Source organism: Calypte anna, chromosome 2 (genome assembly GCF_003957555.1).
Source record: "Calypte anna isolate BGI_N300 chromosome 2, bCalAnn1_v1.p, whole genome shotgun sequence".
NCBI lineage: Eukaryota > Metazoa > Chordata > Aves > Apodiformes > Trochilidae > Calypte > Calypte anna.
The window spans coordinates 87,728,361-87,745,978 of NC_044245.1; positions in this window are offsets into that span (position 1 = coordinate 87,728,361).

Consider the following 17,618-nt stretch of genomic DNA (forward strand, 5'->3'; position numbering starts at 1 on the left):
ACAATAAATAGACAATAGCATAGCATAATTTGTGACAGCCAGAATGTCTGCCAGGAAATGTGATGACCAAGCTGGGCAGATCATTTGGGCTGTGCTGTACAAAAGACACCTGATTACTGAGTGCATGTGTTTGAATAAGAATTTGTGAATGCCCAACCAGCACAGGCATTCCTCTCCTATACTAAACGTGGCAAATGAAAAATCTATTCCATTTCTCTGCAAATCTTCTCCTTCTTGTCCTAGGTGTTTTACCACATTCAGTCATGTATGGGTTCAAGGACAACTGATCAAAGAGAAGTAATAAAAAATCTGTTTCCATTACATCAGCTTTGTAATGTCCAAACCTTGCATATTCTGCATCTGCTACCAGAAGAAATCAAAAGGAAAAGGTAATGCCCTGCGGGCCCTGGCCTTTCTCTCAGTACCATTCATTCCTTGAATCATAGAATCATAGAAAGTTAGGGGTTGGAAGGGACCTTGAAAGATCAAATCCAACCTCCCATTCCAGAGCTGGGTCACCTATATGAGGTCACACAGGAATGTATCAAGGTGGGCTTTGAATGTCTCCAGGGAAGGAGACTCCACAACCTCCCTGGGCAGCCTGTGTCAGTGCTCTGTCACCCTCACAGTGAAAAAATTCTTCCTAATATTTATATGGAACTGCTTATGCTCCAGTTTATAACCATTGCCTCTTGTCCTATTGTTAGTCATCCCTGAGAAAAGCTTGACTCTGTCCTCCTGGCACTCACCCCTTACATATTTACAAACATTAATGAGGTCACCCCTCACTCTCCTCCAAGCTGAAGAGACCCAACTTATCCTTTCCTCATAAGGTAGATATCCAACTCCCTTCATTATCTTGGTTGCTCTGCACTGGACTCTTTCAAGCTGTTCTTCATCCTTCTAGAACTGAGGGGCCCAGAACTGGACACGATATTTCATATGCAGCCTCACCAGTGCAGAGTAGAGGAGGAGGAAAACCTCTCTAGACCTACTGATCACCCCCTTCTAATGCACCCCAGGATGCCAAAATTTTCTACCCAGCAATAGGATGCCAGAACTAGGACAAGGGTGGGAAATCTTGCAAAAAGAGTGGAATGGACAGAGCGAAAGGGCAGAATCAAATAAAGAGCTGAGGGGAGAGCCATGAATAGTTGAACATAGTTTTTTGCTTCTGCCCAGAAATGTTTTGTTCTTTGAGCAAACTGCAACTATTTTACTTGCACCTGAAGCACTGGTCCTCAGCAGTACAGGCTCTCCAGGAAAGAGGAAAGAAGACAGTAGGTCCAGGACTCTTTGCTGCCCCTGGGAACTGTCTACTTTGCCATGTTTACAGCTGACCGTGTTACCCTGTGGGGAGTTAATATATCTATACATAATACTGCTTTCTACTGATGGCATAGCTACTTTAATTTAACCTGGCAAAACTATCTGTCTTAAAATTCTTCTGGCTGCAAAAACTACTGTCTGGGGCTGTCTGTGGTAGCTGACTGAAATAATCTCTTTACTCTTTAAGTACTACCTGGGGTATTGGAAGAAGATCTGAAAGAACCAGTGCTAGTAACCCCAGCAGATGCCTGAAGCACAGTGTAGTCATAAATTGAAGTTGCCCTCCTGGCGATTCCTGTGTATATCTAGAAAGGGGCATATTTTCCAGCAGGGGAACTCTGCCCTGCCCTTCAGGTCCCATTTCTCTAAGGCAGCTAAGGAAATCACTTCCGAAGAATAATACATTAACATGTGTTTTTAACCTGGAACAGATCTAGATCTGCTAGGAAGCATGTTATGAAACTCATGTGTGTGTGTATGCAGTTCTCTGAATGTAATTTGTACAAGCAAAGCCATGGCTTGATTCTTCTGTTGTCAGCCTTCAGTTCTTGGACTACAGCTTGCAAGAATGAATTGAGAGGGGTGACTGAGGGCACTAAACCTTCTCTCCTTCATTTATGCTGCCCCTTGCAGTGAGTAATCCTGCAATCATGGTGCTTGAGCTAGGCTGCACCTCACTTATGATCAGGTCTCTGTTTGCTCCATCCTTGTTTTTCTGAAACCTTATTGTTCAGTGATTCTAAAATATGGTCTGGAAGCTTGTGATAATACCAGGTACATTTTTTACGTATGTGAAATTCTTTGCAAAACACAAGAGTAAGAGCCAGATCACTAGCTTCCATTAAACGTGGAATTCAGCTGCTGCCCAACAGTCAACATCATGTTTTTATTTTTAAGAAGTATTTCTCTACTTTTTGAAAGAAGTTGAATGTCTGGGAATTAACAGTTGTGTCTCCCAGTCTGCTTCCTCTCTGAGCATAACTCATTGTAACTCAGTTTCCCTACACCTGTCCCAGGCTTGCCCTCTCCAATTTTCTGTCTCCAAAAATATGTGTAGAGGTCAAAATAACAAATTACTAGGAGACTGTTGGAAATAGAGCATTTAAATAGGAAATGGAGTTCTATAATCTGTGTTTGCCTTGCTCCCTGTAAGGGCAGAAGGGTTTATAATGGCAAAAGCAGGAGTCAGTAGAAACTTGTGTGAGTAGAAACCATGTGTCCCATCTCTAAACTGGAGACAAACGGGGTGAAAATAAAATTATGGCATCGAAATTGCAATACAGAACTTACATTAGAATCATACTGCAGCTAAATAAATTGAGCAGCTATGCCACAGTGTGTTCATTACATTGAAACCCTCAGCCTGTGCTGCAGAGCAGGTACCCATCTAGATAACTTCTCCTGTTTAGTCGTGGTCAAACCTCACTCAGATCCTGCAACAACTGGCTGAAAAGCAGGCATGAACACTGGCAGCAAGAGAGGTGCTTCCTGGCCAAATCTTTTTCCTGAAAAAACAGGTGAACAGACATCAGGAAGTCAAGAAGTCCTTTAATTGGTTCTTTGTGTTTTGGTTTTGGTTTGGGTTTTTTTGTTTGTTTGTTTGTCTTTTTTGTTTTGTTTTGTTCTTGTTGGTTTTGGCTTGTTTTTATTTTTTGTCAGAGAAGTTCTGGGCCAGCTACAGATGCCCTTTCAGGGCATCCTGATGCTGTCCAGTGGCAGTCAAAACCACAAAGACTGAAAGAGCTAGTGGGAAGGGATGCCTCCCTTGAAATACATAGGTAAGTAAAAACACTCCCCAATATTTTTTTGGACATGGAAGACTTGATATTAACAGGAAAACACGGATGAAATACATCTCTCAGATTGGAAGCTGCTGGAGATGGTATTTCAGGGGAAATGACTTGAATAACCTCTGGAGGGTGGTTGCAGACAACCAAAACTGTAAAATTTAACACCATCACTTTCACACCTTTTCTCCAATACTTGCTTCCTCCACTGATTTGCTTTGTACCTCATCCACTGTTCTGTATCATGACAGAAGTTGTCATATCTTTTTAGGTAGCAATTACAACAAGAAAGGATAGTAAGCTTGGTACAACCTAATGAAGTTCAGTTAGTGTCTCAGCTTATTTGAATAATATATTGAACTACAGCCCCTGCAAAAAAATGCTGCTTATAATTCATTATGGGTGTCCCTGTACAGATTTATTCAACATGAACAAGGGATATCTTGAACATAATCTTGGTGGAAAAGTAAATACTGAATAAATTTACCTATAAAAGGAATTTTCTGTATTTATGATGTGTTTAATTATTTTAAAATAAAGAATATCATAAAAGATGAGCTTTTAAATTATATATTAATATATTAATTGCTTTATCATTCAATAATTCTAATGCTAATAGTAAAAGTACTTTGTAAACAGTCTTGCAATGCTAGTACACAAAAGTAAGCCTCCAAATGACTGCTGGCTAATTTATGAGAATGGAATAGCTTAGTATTTGTAATATTCTACCTTCTTAAGGCCTTATATTCATACAACACTCACTAAAGAGGGTTTCTCTTTAATATCAACAAAGAAGAGTAAGCCAAAGGAAATCTCTGTCCCATATCCTTGTTGAATAAGCTCTACTATCAATGTTCTCATTCTCATCTCTTATAAAGATATGGTAAGAAAAAAGTGAGAGGAAAGTAAAGGAAAGGGAAGTAAAAAAAAGTTGCATAGAAACAAATACGGATGTTCCAGCAGTCATTCAGAAACCACTGAATATTATATTATGTTGCATTGGTTTTTGAGGATACTTTGAAGTCCAAGAACATATTGGGATATGTTTTAATCTGTTTTGTGTTTGCATGCATTTTAATGTTCAGCCACAAAAAACCCAAACCAAAACAAAAAAAGACATAGATTAATAGGGTTTTCTAGTACAATGTTTTTTCCCTTACACCCCTGTTAAATTATATTTAATGTCAGCCTTAATCCTATACTTAGAATATTTAGAGTAATTCTCTAGTTTGACCCTGAGAGGCCATGTTTTCCAAAACATTTATATGGCACAAGTCTCCAGAGCTCTATCTTAGCTGTTGCCATGGCAGATCTACCCCCAAAAAGGCTGTAATTTTATGTTTAACCTTTCCAGTTGAATTGGTGCAAAAAACCTGAATGCTGAAAATGTGTGGCAAACTCAACACCACATAATATTTTCACGTGTCTTATAATGAGTGACATTTGTGTATTAATTTCTATTTGAAATTACCTGCTAATGGCATCTATCCTGAAGATTTTTCACAAAAATTGTGTAAAGTTTGAGGAAAGTTTTTAAGATGTATATGTCTTAGAGATCAGAGATTATTACTTTTCAACCCTTTTTTTTTTCATCAACCAATATACATATGAAATGTGTGGGGATGGAAAATGCATTTTCATACAGAAATAGTTCACTAAAATAAAATGTAGAGTCTCTTTCTAGATAAGCATTTTCTTATCTAGATTTTGCCAATCTAAGAATGTTAAGAAATCTTGTATCAACTATGTACATTATTTTTTAAAGGACTGTCACTTTCATCTTTCAGGGTTCTGCAGACATACATTTGTAGTTAGGAATGTGGTTAGGGAAAACTAGCAAAAGCTGAGGTGGTTTTTTTTTCAGTATGAAGAGCTACCATTGCCATTCTCCTACTCTCTCTGATACTGAACATCTAACCAAAGTGATAAAAGACCTGAGTTCAGTTCATTTATTCATTGATCTCAGTGAGCTCAAATTTTCTTCAGTGAAACTTTGTAACCTCTCTAATCATAAAAATTGCTCCCCTGACTCTCAGGTGACTGAGAGCTATTTCAGTTAACTGGACCAGTCTCTTAGGACCAGATAAAAAGGACTGCAATATGGAAACAGCCCTCTTTGGCTACAAAAACATTGCAGAAGGTCATGTTCAGCTGCTTAAGTGATGCTTGGTCTTTTCTGAACTACTGCCAAAATTTTATCTATTTGCTCCTTTACTTTTACGTTTTATCATCATGATCATAGAATCATAGAATCATAGAATTAGCCGGGTTGGAAGGGACCTCAGAGATCTAGTCTGGACCATCTAGTCCAACCCTTGACCCACCGGAGCAGTTGCTAGACCATGGCACTGAGTGCCACATCCAATCTTTTTTTAAATGTGTCCAGGGACGGAGAATCTACCACCTCCCCGGGCAGTCCATTCCAATGCCTAATCACCCTCTCTGTGAAGAAATTCTTTCTAATATCCAGCCTAAACCTCCCCTGGCACAACTTAAGACTGTGTCCTCTTGTCTTGTTGAAGGTCGTCTGTGAAAAGAGTCCAGTTCCCACCTCGCTACAGCCTCCTTTCAGGTAGTTGTAGACAGCAATGAGGTCTCCCCTGAGCCTCCTCTTCTCCAGGCTGAACAGCCCCAGCTCTCTCAGCCTCTCCTCATAGGGCCTGTGCTCGAGTCCCTTCACCAGCCTGGTTGCCCTCCTTTGGACCTGTTCCAGGACCTCTACATCCTTCTTAAACTGAGGGGCCCAGAACTGGACACAGTACTCGAGGTGTGGCCTAACCAGCGCTGAGTACAGGGGCAGAATCACCTCCCTGGACCTGCTGGTGAAGCTGTTTTTGATCCAGGCCAGGATGCCATTGGCCTTCTTGGCCACCTGGGCACACTGCTGGCTCATGTTCAGTTTCTTGTCAATGCAGACTCCCAGGTCCCTCTCTGCCTGGCTGTTCTCAGCCACTCTGTCCCCAGCCTGTAGCGCTGCATGGGGTTGTTGTGGCCAAAGTGCAGGACCCGGCACTTGGCCTTGTTGAACCTCATCCCGTTGGAATCGGCCCAGCTCTCTAGTTGTCCAGCCTCTGCAGAGCCCTCCTGCCTTCGAGTTGGTCACACTTCCTCCCAGCTTGGTGTCATCTGCGAAGTTTGCTGATGATGGACTCAATCCCTTCGTAGGTCATCGATAAAGATATTGAACAGAACTGGGCCCAATACTGATCCCTGGGGACTAGTGACCGGCCGCCAACTGGATGCAGCCCCGTTCAGCACCACTCTCTGGGCCCGGCCCTCCAGCCAGTTTCTAACCCAGCACAGAGTGCTCCTGTCCAAGCTGTGGGCTGACAGCTTTTTCAGGAGAATGCTATGGGGACGGTGTCAAAGGCTTTGCTGAAATCCAGGTAGACCACATCCACCGCCTTCCCCTCATCCACCAGACGGGTCACCTGATCATAAAAGGAGATCAGGTTGGTCAGGCAGGACCTGCCCTTCCTAAACCCGTGCTGGCTGGGTCTGATCCCTTGCCCATCCTGCAGGTGCTGTGTGATTGCACTGAGGATGATCTGCTCCATAACCTTGCCAGGCACTGAGGTCAGGCTGATGGGCCTGTAGTTTCCCAGGTCCTCCTTCCGGCCCTTTTTGTGGATTGGCGTGACATTCGCCAACTTCCAATCGTCTGGGATGTCCCCCGTGAGCCAGGAACACTTTATACTTTATATATGATTTACACTTTATATTTGATCATATAGAAAAGGGGTTTTGCTCATGCTGGTTTTACCAAGGTACCTATATTGCCTTCCCACTTACTGGCAAAGAACTGTATTATATAGCCAAACATCCTTTCTTTTACAGTAGTCTTTACATTTTGGTAGGGATGACAGAATGATCAGAAATTGTTTTTCCCAGGGAAAAGCTCATCAGATGTATCTGTACCTATAATTTCCTTCTGGAATGAATCAAGATAGCATAACAATGTAACATCTTGCCTGTTAGGAAAATCACCCCGAAAGCTGGACATGGTGCTGTGACAGAGCTGGAGAATGCAAGTGAACAAAGGACAGATTAATGCTACCCTGGAATAATCCTTGTATCTTTGTCTTAGAGTTCCTGGAAGTCACTCAGGTGCCTAAACACAAAGTCCAGGCAATATATGTAAGCCCTACACAAGGAAGTCAAATATGACATGCCACGGAAGACCCACACACTTCTGGAGCAGCAGCTGATGATGGGGCAGGGTGATTTAGACATAGTATTGCCTCTCTTTTTCCAGACCAAGAAGATGACCTAAATCAATGGTGTCACTTGTGTTCACTAGTATGTTTTTTCTCATCGTTTAGATTTGTACTTAACATCCTGAGCTCTCTTAACTCAGGAGATGTAAATTAGAATGGAAGATACAAGGCACTGCATTGCACTAAGTGCCTACTGAAATCAGGTTCTAAGCATCTTAAATATGTGAAATATTTGTAAACTTTTCATCCTGCTATTTATAAAATAAGTCACTAAAATGTTAAAACACATGCTGATCAAAGACTCACAAAAAAAGAACAGTAAAGTCTCAATCTTCTACTGACTCATATTTAGTCTTTGACATGGAGTAAATAATTTCATATGCTCTCAGGCCCATTGACCTACTTGCAAACTCAGACTAATTATATTTATTTTAATTATATTTGTCACTTCTGCAGAAGCCTTTTTTGTGCTTATGGATGAAAGAGTTCTGTCCATAATGAATAGTATTTTAGTTTATGGAAAAGAATCTGAGGTAAAGAAACCCTGAATAACTTACTAGTGGTAGTAGTTACTGCCTCTAGAGGTAGAGAAATTGATGACAGCCTATTGAAAGCTTTTTGGTTGTCTACTGCTGACTAGCCACAAAACTAGCTGTCAATAACAGGAGAAAATGAATGCAGCAATGTTTGTGTTAGGTAGGCACAGACAGTATGAAATGTGCTTTATTAATAGGTTTTATTTCACTAGATGAAAGCCTGGGTCATATAATGGCACTGGGAGAATTAATGTACAGACCTTTTCCTAACTTATCAAAGGGATCTTTCAGCCACGTCTTTCAGCACCATTGTCCAAATAAAAACCCCAAACCCTAGCAAGTGAAGAGAGCAGTTTTATTTAAATAAGTATCCTACTAGCCATGAATCTGCCTCCTTCATTATTTTTCATGTCTGTTCACTGTGACCACCAAGGCAGAAATTTGTTCAAGAGCTAGAGGCTTTGGCAGACCCAACAGCAGATCAAGACTTGGACCATGCCTCTTCTTCAGAACAATATGTGATGTGTATAAAATAAAGTTCCTAGTTCACATAAAATTCTATGAGTATATGTCTAAGGTCAGTTTTTCAGTAAAAACACTGTATTTGAGCATTCCATTCAAATGTATTGAGTAAAACTTTTGAGTAAAAAAACTTATCCTTTTTATGACTTTGTTTTATTTTTAAAGTAAAAAGCAAGAACACCAACAAAAGAAGAGAAAAAGAAGCTGTCCTGCTAAGCTACAAGCTACTCCATCTTTTTTTTTTCCAGATATTCAGTTTTTCTGATAATTTAAGATACTTCATATACTCACTAGTGTGAACTGAATGGTCACTAGCTCCTGTCATAAACTCACATAAGAAATCCATGAATGTTTAAAACTCAGGAATAATAATTTATCAAAAGATAAACCTTACCTTAAAAAAAAGTGACTTTCCCCCCTCACTTAATGAAAATGCAATATGTTTTCTAGAAAACTGCCCAGTTTTGAAAGGAGTAGGATTAAGAAGGTTTGGATTGGTCACTATAAATCTGAACTCTCATAACTTGTGTTTGTGGAAAGCCAGTTCCAAATGTAGCAAGTTCTGTTACTACAAAAATTAACCCAGGCATCCGTTTAGTTGAGCAGCCTATCTCTGCAAGTGGCAGAGGAGTTTCAGAAGGAGCTGTATAAAATTCTGCACTGTTCCATAGGATTTATCCTTACTAGAAGGTCACTAGAAGCTGATCTATGTGCTTAAGTGGATGTTTTTTATAAATTAAATTCCTGGCATATTTAAAGTTCTTGGCTTATAAAAATATGAATTCTATGAACGTGTTGGCCTTTATTTCCTCTGGTGGTAAATTTCCACAGATAATATTATGATGCACTCCTAGACTTTGCCTAATTAGCAAATGATTAAAAATATAAATCCAGTGATGTTTAACCTCTCCAAAAATGGAATGTATTTTTAAACAATATGTCTAAGACATATGCTAATTGAACTAATATAATCCAATGGGGATGTCAGTGCATATTGGAAACTAATTTCTTTCATATTAAGGACTCTTTTTACTGTGGTTATGACACACCTTCTGAAGGATTTGTGACCATTAGCAAGCGCACAATGCCATATGTCCTTATGCACATGGCTCTGATTCAAAAAAGGAAATAAGAAAAGTCTGAAGGACACAGATTCTGAAACAAAACTCAATTCTCGCAAGATGTCTGTCCACATTTTTCACATCCGAAATATTTGTACAGTTCAGAAGACTTCAGACTAGGACCCAGGCTTGTAAACTGAGACTTTTGAAATTTGGCCAACTTTACTTAGTAAGCTTCAACTAGGAACTTTTTAATATTGACTTCATGTTTCACTTGAATAGCAAAGACATATGGTATTCATTTCACATTGCCATTTAAGCCACCTGTCCAGCAAAAAAGGACATGCACAGGTAGAATTTTCACAAACCTGGAAGTAAAATATTTTTCCTTAGCATTTAGGATTTACTTTAAAAATCTTACGTTCTACTTTGCAAAAAGAAGGTGTGATGATTTGGCATAAGGATTGACCTTGAACCTGGAAGTGTGCCTCAAGCAATATCTCCACTGTATCAAGATTTTTCATAGGTTTTAAGGAATCTTCTTGAAATAGCTACCTTCTATTACATTTCATACACTGAGAAAATATTAGGATACAGATACTACCTTGTCTCTTTGGAAAGCACTCAAAATCACAGACTTCTAAAATATGCTGGCTTTCCTATTTACCATAGTGTTTATCTCCTTCAAATAACAAAGCTTGAAAACCTTTAATAATACTAAAAAAAGAAAGGGGAAAAAAAAAGAACCTTTGATAAAAGGATTTTGAGTCTCTTATAGTAGTACAATTCAAGCCAAATTGTTTTAATTCAAGTATTTAGAATGCAGTAACACATTTCAAAACCATAATGCGTTTGTAGATAACCCAATTTCTTTGTGTATAGAAATCTCAAAAGAGAGACGTGAGTTTGTTACTTAGTTTTGATCATTTATTTTGTATAAGTAATGACTATAACCTAAAATACTGTGTGGAGGTTTTTTTTGTAATTTCAGTAAAATATATCCTATTCCATGTTTACCACATGAAAAGACAGGTTTTTTTAATTGGTTTTTTTTTCTTTTTTTTTTTTTTTTTCCTTTTTTTTTTAACAAAAGCAGTAGCTGCAACTTCTCTAGAAGGGTTTATGTAAATGGATTCTATTTAGGTACAGTACAGAGACAGCAACTTAGATCTACAGCTGACTGGGTAATTCCCCCCCTCTCACTGAAGAACCCTAACCAGGGCAATGAGCTGTGAGATGTCTCTGGAATAACAGCTCTGAGGATGAGTGGGGGAGAACCCAGTCCTTGGTCCATGTCCCACAGGAGTCTTTCTATGAGTCTCACACGGGAGAACTCTGTGGGCAAAACCTTTCCTACTAGCCCTTTTTCTCACTTTAAAGTCCCACAGATTTTGATGCTACATTTAAAAAGGCTTAATTTTTTCCCTAAAGTCAAAAGGGAGAAAATAGTAATTGTGTGTTGTTCTTTTTTTTCCTTGGGGAGGAAAATTTTCTTCCCCATCAATATTTTCAGATGCAGTGTAATGATCCAGCTCATCACCTCTATAATGAAGGTGAGTCAGAGAGAGCCAAGGATGCAAATAATTCAGGATGGTCTGTAATGTAAAAATAAAAGTTTGGAATATGGAATATTGTAAGTCCTTGGCCAGAGTATTAACAGCAGAAGACAAAAGGAAGTATGGGTCTGCAAATGGATCATTTATCTGGAGGCAAACTTTTTCTAAGGGATTGCACAGTCTAGCACAAGGGTCAGGGTGTCTAATTCCCAGGCTTTGTCACACAGCTGGAAATGGACAATGACCTGAGAGCAGGAGAGAAAATATCCTGTCACATCTCAAGAGACAGATCAAAGCAAAATACCAAAGATGGCATACATAGTCATCCTACCCTAAAGAAATCTACTGTAAGTTTCTCCTGCTCCTAAAGACACCTTGGATGTCGATTCTCTCCCAGACACAAGTCCTTAAGCACTGTGAGGATGGAGTAGTGGAATTTATTTCCAACTCCCATGTGTCCTGCTCAAAGTCTGATGGAATGGGCTTAACAAGGGAGAAAAACAATGTGAAGTTGATGGGAAGGGTGGAGGCAGGAATCATTTTACTGCAGCCCTAAGCTATGATGTGCAGAAATTATGCAGCTGTAACCAACTGCTACAGAGCTCCTTGGCACAGCAGCTCTACATGATACAGAGAGATAATAATTGTCATCCTCTCAACATGCTCCTCCCAGCTTCCTTTTTGCACCCTTTTGGAAGGAGACAGACATTGTGCAATAAAATTCAGGGACATACGGAATTAGAGGCTCTGCTTGCAAATTGCCACATGGCACCCTTTTGGCCTCTGGATCCTTTTGCCATGAGATTTAGTATTTGGAATAAAGAGACTTAAGGGTTGGGGGTGTTTACTTAAACTTGTTTAACAAATATTTCTAAAGCTTCAGGCAGTAAATACAGACTCATTTAGATTGTTTATATGCCTGAAGTTTGAGAAAGAACAGTATAATCTTAAAAATACATTATTAAAATACACATTTACATAAAGATCAAGTTTGTTCCTGTCTGGATGCTTTATTTCCCGCACACGGAAAAGACCCCATTAAAATAAACAAATGAGTGTTTTAGTTAAATGATCACACTCAGAACTGTAGGAGAATAACTTGACAGCTAGAATATCCCCTGCAAGCTTGCTCATAGCATTGCTCCTGGCTGCTTACTCCGTCTTCTCCACAGTCTGCCCATAGCAGAAGGAATTATAGACTGCAGACATGACTATCATAGACCTTTTTCTTTTTCTTTTTCTCTAACGACTGCAATAGGCTGACTTACAGTCTAGCATGAATAACTGCATTGCTACTCTAAGCCCAATGTATCAGAGGACAAGAGCAAACTGCTATACAATTAAACTTCTATATGAAATCTAAAACTTCATGATTGCACTTCCTGTAGTTAAATGTCTCAGTACTACTCATCTTGTGGTTTTCCCCCTATTCTGTGTGAGGCTGTCTCCCAGCTCTGAACACTTTTGAGATGGAACTGATCATGAGTATTGGATGAAAGTGGTGGTGGGAACATCCTCTGTGAAGCCACCTTTATTAGGAGTTTTCTGCTTCTTCAAGTTTAGTGGTTCCTTCCTCCTGTTTGCCTTCTTGACACATTGTAGGACTGCGCAAGGTACATGTTAAGCCGGTTGTGTTTACGTGTACAGCAGAGATAATTACATCTCCATAGATCTAGTCCTGCAATTGAGGCTATTGATTGATTTGCACAGGAACAACTATGCAATTTGTAATGTCAGGTCAATAATTATTGTTGAGCTGCAACTCTTTGTACTGAATAAGGTATCTTCAGTTTTAATCTGAAACATGAAGAAATCATCTTTTGCAGTCTAAAATTTGTCCTTAGTGTTTCCAATATGGTAAGTAGCTCTATAGCAGCACATGCTATTCTGCAAGCCTTACCAGAATTATTCAAATTCTGATGTTGCTTTGATGAGATTTGCACAGTCAAGATATCGAGTAAATTATTAAAATAAATAATATATCATTTAGCTTCCCTGTTCCAGTCACATGTGGAAATTTTCAGTAAAATAGACTTTATGTTTCCATAACTGAGAATGATTCAAGGAGCTTCACCGTTCAGTTCAAAGCAGCTTTCTCAGTTGAAGCAGTGGTCTCCTATCTGAGATGAGCATAATTATCATCAGATTCTCACATTTGCCCAGATGGGGGTCAGTTTGGAGCATTCAGAGATCTCAAGAATGGGCCACAGGGGCAAACTACAACAAAGGGACATGCCTTGCACTGAGTATCCTCCTGGACTGAGCTAGGACTTGCATTACCAAGTAGGCATCTTCATCCTTGTGAACTTATTAAACACAGCAGGCCCACTGGGAACTAGCATCTTGATCTTAATTCATCTGTATCAGCAAATGGATAAATGCTCTGACTGCTCATAATACATGGATCTCTGCCTGGTGTTACCCCTTCATTACTTGGGATCAGAATATTACCTTTAGTGCTGAGTTACTAGTTTTTTGAGACATTCCTCATCTGCTTCAAGAAGATTATACAGGTTAGGACACATCACATTATTTTTTTATTAATATGTTGGTTTTTCTTGAGATTACTTGGAGAACATCCACATGGCTTGCTCCAGAATTTGACTGCCAATGTTTGCGTAATTTTGCAGTGGAAGATAAAACCAGGGATGGTAATAGTTTCCATTCTTTACAGCTGGATGCAGAAGACATAATGAATGAAATCAAAGAGAAATTTTGAGGATATGTGTAGCATCTGAACAGATGGCCAACAAAGGCATCTCTGTAGTGCTTAATGAAGAGTGGCAGACAAGATCTCATTCTAACACTAGCAGAACTGGTACACTACAACTGGTACATACAAAAGTACAATGGCTTTGTGAGCAATAACAGGAACCATTTCAAAACTGAAAATGAGCTACAGAAAATGATTGTGGGCCCGTGGCACCATTGCAGGACTCCTTCAGAACCAGTAAAAAAAATTACTACTAAGCTTCTCAGTTTTGCTAAGGAAGCATATTAACATATTAAAACAATTGAGTGTACATTTTATATGACGACATCCTGTGTTTTTAAATGTAGCATCTGCTTTTTGGAGCCAAGAAGAAAGCCAGAATATAGTAACAGTAATAAAATAGAATGAAAAACTTCACCTCAGCATTACAGCTATATTTATATATATTTTTTTTGTGTGGTTTTGTTTTGGGTTTTTTTAGTTGGTTGGTTTAATTTTTACTTTTTAGTTGCATTAAATGCATAGCTTAACTTTTATTTACTGACCAGAAACATATTTTAATGAAACATTATTAGAAAAAGCAGAGAAACTCCACAAGTAAAGTATTGCATTCTTTGATATTAAATGAATGCATTAGATTTGCCACTTTTCTACTAGAGTCTAAGTAGAATACTGTTTGATCACTAATAAAATACAATAACCATTCTACTCATGAGATTAGCCTGAGAAATAACTCGCTGTTATGGGCCGAGTTATTCTGTTAATCCATACTCATGGGATTAACAGCAATTATATCCTTCGGGAAATCATGCAGCTTTCTAAATGTTATTTCTAGTTTTCTTCAGAAGTACTGGTAGGGAAAACAAGAAGTGAATGGAAACATACAGAGTGATTTCCCATGGTCTTTGAAAAGTGATTCATCTAATTGTATTACATTTACATAACTCCTAGGCCTTTTGCTTAAAAACTGGGCTTCCTTTAATCCATCTGTCATACTTTAACCTACTACAGGATAGAAATCACAACATGCTTCGGAGAGTTAATCATTAAAGACTATGAATTGCAGTTTTATGCACAAAAGGGCATAGGTACTGGCACAAATACACATTATATCATCTTATCACACTATCTGCTACCACATTTAACCTCCTTTGATCTTATCTAATAATAGATATATGGCTGAAATAATCACCATTTAAATATATTAGGTTGTTTGACATAGGTACTACACACAAGAAAAATCAATAATGATTATACAATCACTAGATACAATGTAAACTGCATACCGCAAATGTCTTTACAGGGTTAGATAACATCACAGAAATCCTAATGAAGTCAATAGCCATTAGTTTTTAGAAGCAGCACTTGAACTTTTGGGATTTTTTTGCAGTAACTAGTCCAACCTTAGGTGCAAGATTTTAAAACAAGGAGGATCAAAGAAAGAATGACAAGTAGATTTAACAATACATCTCTGGAACTGGTCAATATTTGCTTTGCTTTTGAAAAATCAGCAAATATATATCCATCGTCTGTAGTAAGTGGGAATCTCTGCTAGCAAGATTATCCAAACCTTCAGGTGAAAGTATTATTTGTAATGTCTTTTGTGATGATGACTGAACTAATAACCACCACCTGTTAGTTCTCACAAACTGAAGCCCATGTGCCTACACAAGAGGTATGGTCACTACTCTTATTCCACAATCTTAAGTAGCACAACCAAACAAAATGACAACAAGGTCTACAACTGCTATTAAATACATGTCCAAAGACAGAACACGGCGAGTGAAAAACGCTTTATTTTGTTCAGACCATCCGAAAGCGAAACTGTAATATTCTTTTATACTTTTCTGAAGGTACATCCCTGTCTAATTTCAGTGTGGTTTTGGCAGGATTTTATACTGAAGAGAAAGAACGGTATTTTGATTTCCAAGGTGCAAAATTAAAATTAAAAGAATTAATATTTTTTAGAGAAACTATAGTGGCTACTAGATATATATATACAAGATTTTGTCAGAAGCTTCACATGTTTTGGTATAGCCAGGGCATAAGTACCTTCAGCAAGAGGTGCAGTATTTATCTCTAATCAATGATGACTGCAATTTTATCTCTACACAAAATCAATTGGTAGTTCTTGGCACTTTCCAGATGTAAGAAAGTGACCAATATAATTAACCTGACATAAAGGTCCTGCTGGTTTTCTCACCACTAAGATAGAGAAAAGATTCCATAGATAAGAAGGCTTTGAAAATAGTTGCAGAGCTGTAAAACAATTTTGTCTCAATTAACTGCTATTTTAAGCAACATTCAGAAGGCAATGCAGTATTTATTTTATATCTCAATGGATTTGAGTCAGACAGTTTTCAATTCTCAATTTATAAGTAAACACCAAAAGAGGATAAACAAAGTTTTGCAAAAATATAATCCACTCATTCCTGTCATCTTATAAAATTAAAAGATTTTAGAGGTATAGAACCAACAGTTTATAACCCTTATCTTCTATCCACTCTAACATGGCTGTCAAATTTACTGTTTAAGCTTTTCTTTGTAATCACACTATAACGCACTTCATCACCTTCCCCACCCCCATCATTCGATCTAGTGGTTTTAAAGGGAAAGGAAATTACTTGTCTTCACTGCCAGCACTTGACACTTTTATGGGTCATTTGTAATGAAGCTATTCTTTGGTTTTAATGAAGACCTTGATTTGGACCAGTGTGAATAATTGTCAAAAGGTGATTAATTAAATAATCACCACCACCTTGTAAAATGGATCAACATATTACATTACACTGATCCAAAAGTTATTTTATTCCTGCATTAGATTTCAAATCCTATGCATTTAAACAAGCCTTAAACTGGGCTATATAATTTACTACACATTAATTATACATATAATGAGGCTAAAGTAAGGAAAAATGTTTACACCTTTTTTAACTCTGTAAAATATGCTGCTAAGGCTTATAACAATGAAAAGATTCTTTGGGGGAATAATATTCCTGATTGACAATGCAGGCATGCACACACATGTAGACATATATCAAATAAATACTCTCTACATAAACTATATTCAGGTAGATCTCTGTGTTTTAGAAACACTTAGTTTTAAGTGAGACATAGATGTTAAAAAACCACACAGAACTCCACATTTAGTTACATTGGAACAAGAGACAAGCATATGTCTTGTCTGCACAGGAGATGGCCTGCACAGGAGATGGATAGATATGTACTGTGGAATCATGAAACATTATTCTTTAGTTTATACAGTCCTGTGCAGGTTCATGCACTGCTAACTCCTCCAAGTAATAAACTTTCTTAGAGTCATAGCTTTTGTTATAGCTTATTGCCTTCAGTTCTTTTTAGACAGCTGAAATACTATTAGCAATATTATTTATAATTTGCTCACAATCTCTATAAATGAAATGTCAGGATTTTGAATCACAGGTTTTGAGACTAAATAAGATGATGCAGCATTTTGATTGCTGAACATTTCCAGAAGAAATTCAGCTTAAAAGTCTTGCTGTTTAAAGTATAAAAAGGCACCAAGCAAAGTGCATACATAAATAGTGTGTGGGAAACTGGGGAGAGAGAATTTTGTTGGCTTTTTTTTTTTTTTTTTGAGCATATTTCTGCACTTGTTCTAGTGTCTACAAAATACTTCCACTGACTGACAAGAGAGTCACATTTCAGACAAACATTAAATAGCCCCAACATGTTAAATGATGATAGAAAAGGCAATACTTCACAGAAATATGTAGGTGTCTGCTGTATACAAAAGGCAAATAGCTGTTTTGAACTGTGAAGACTATTTAAAGGTTCAGTGTGCACCTTGGATTCCTGCTGCCTACATAAGTACAGAGACCTAAATCCACTGCATACTGGGACTAACTGATCAAAGCA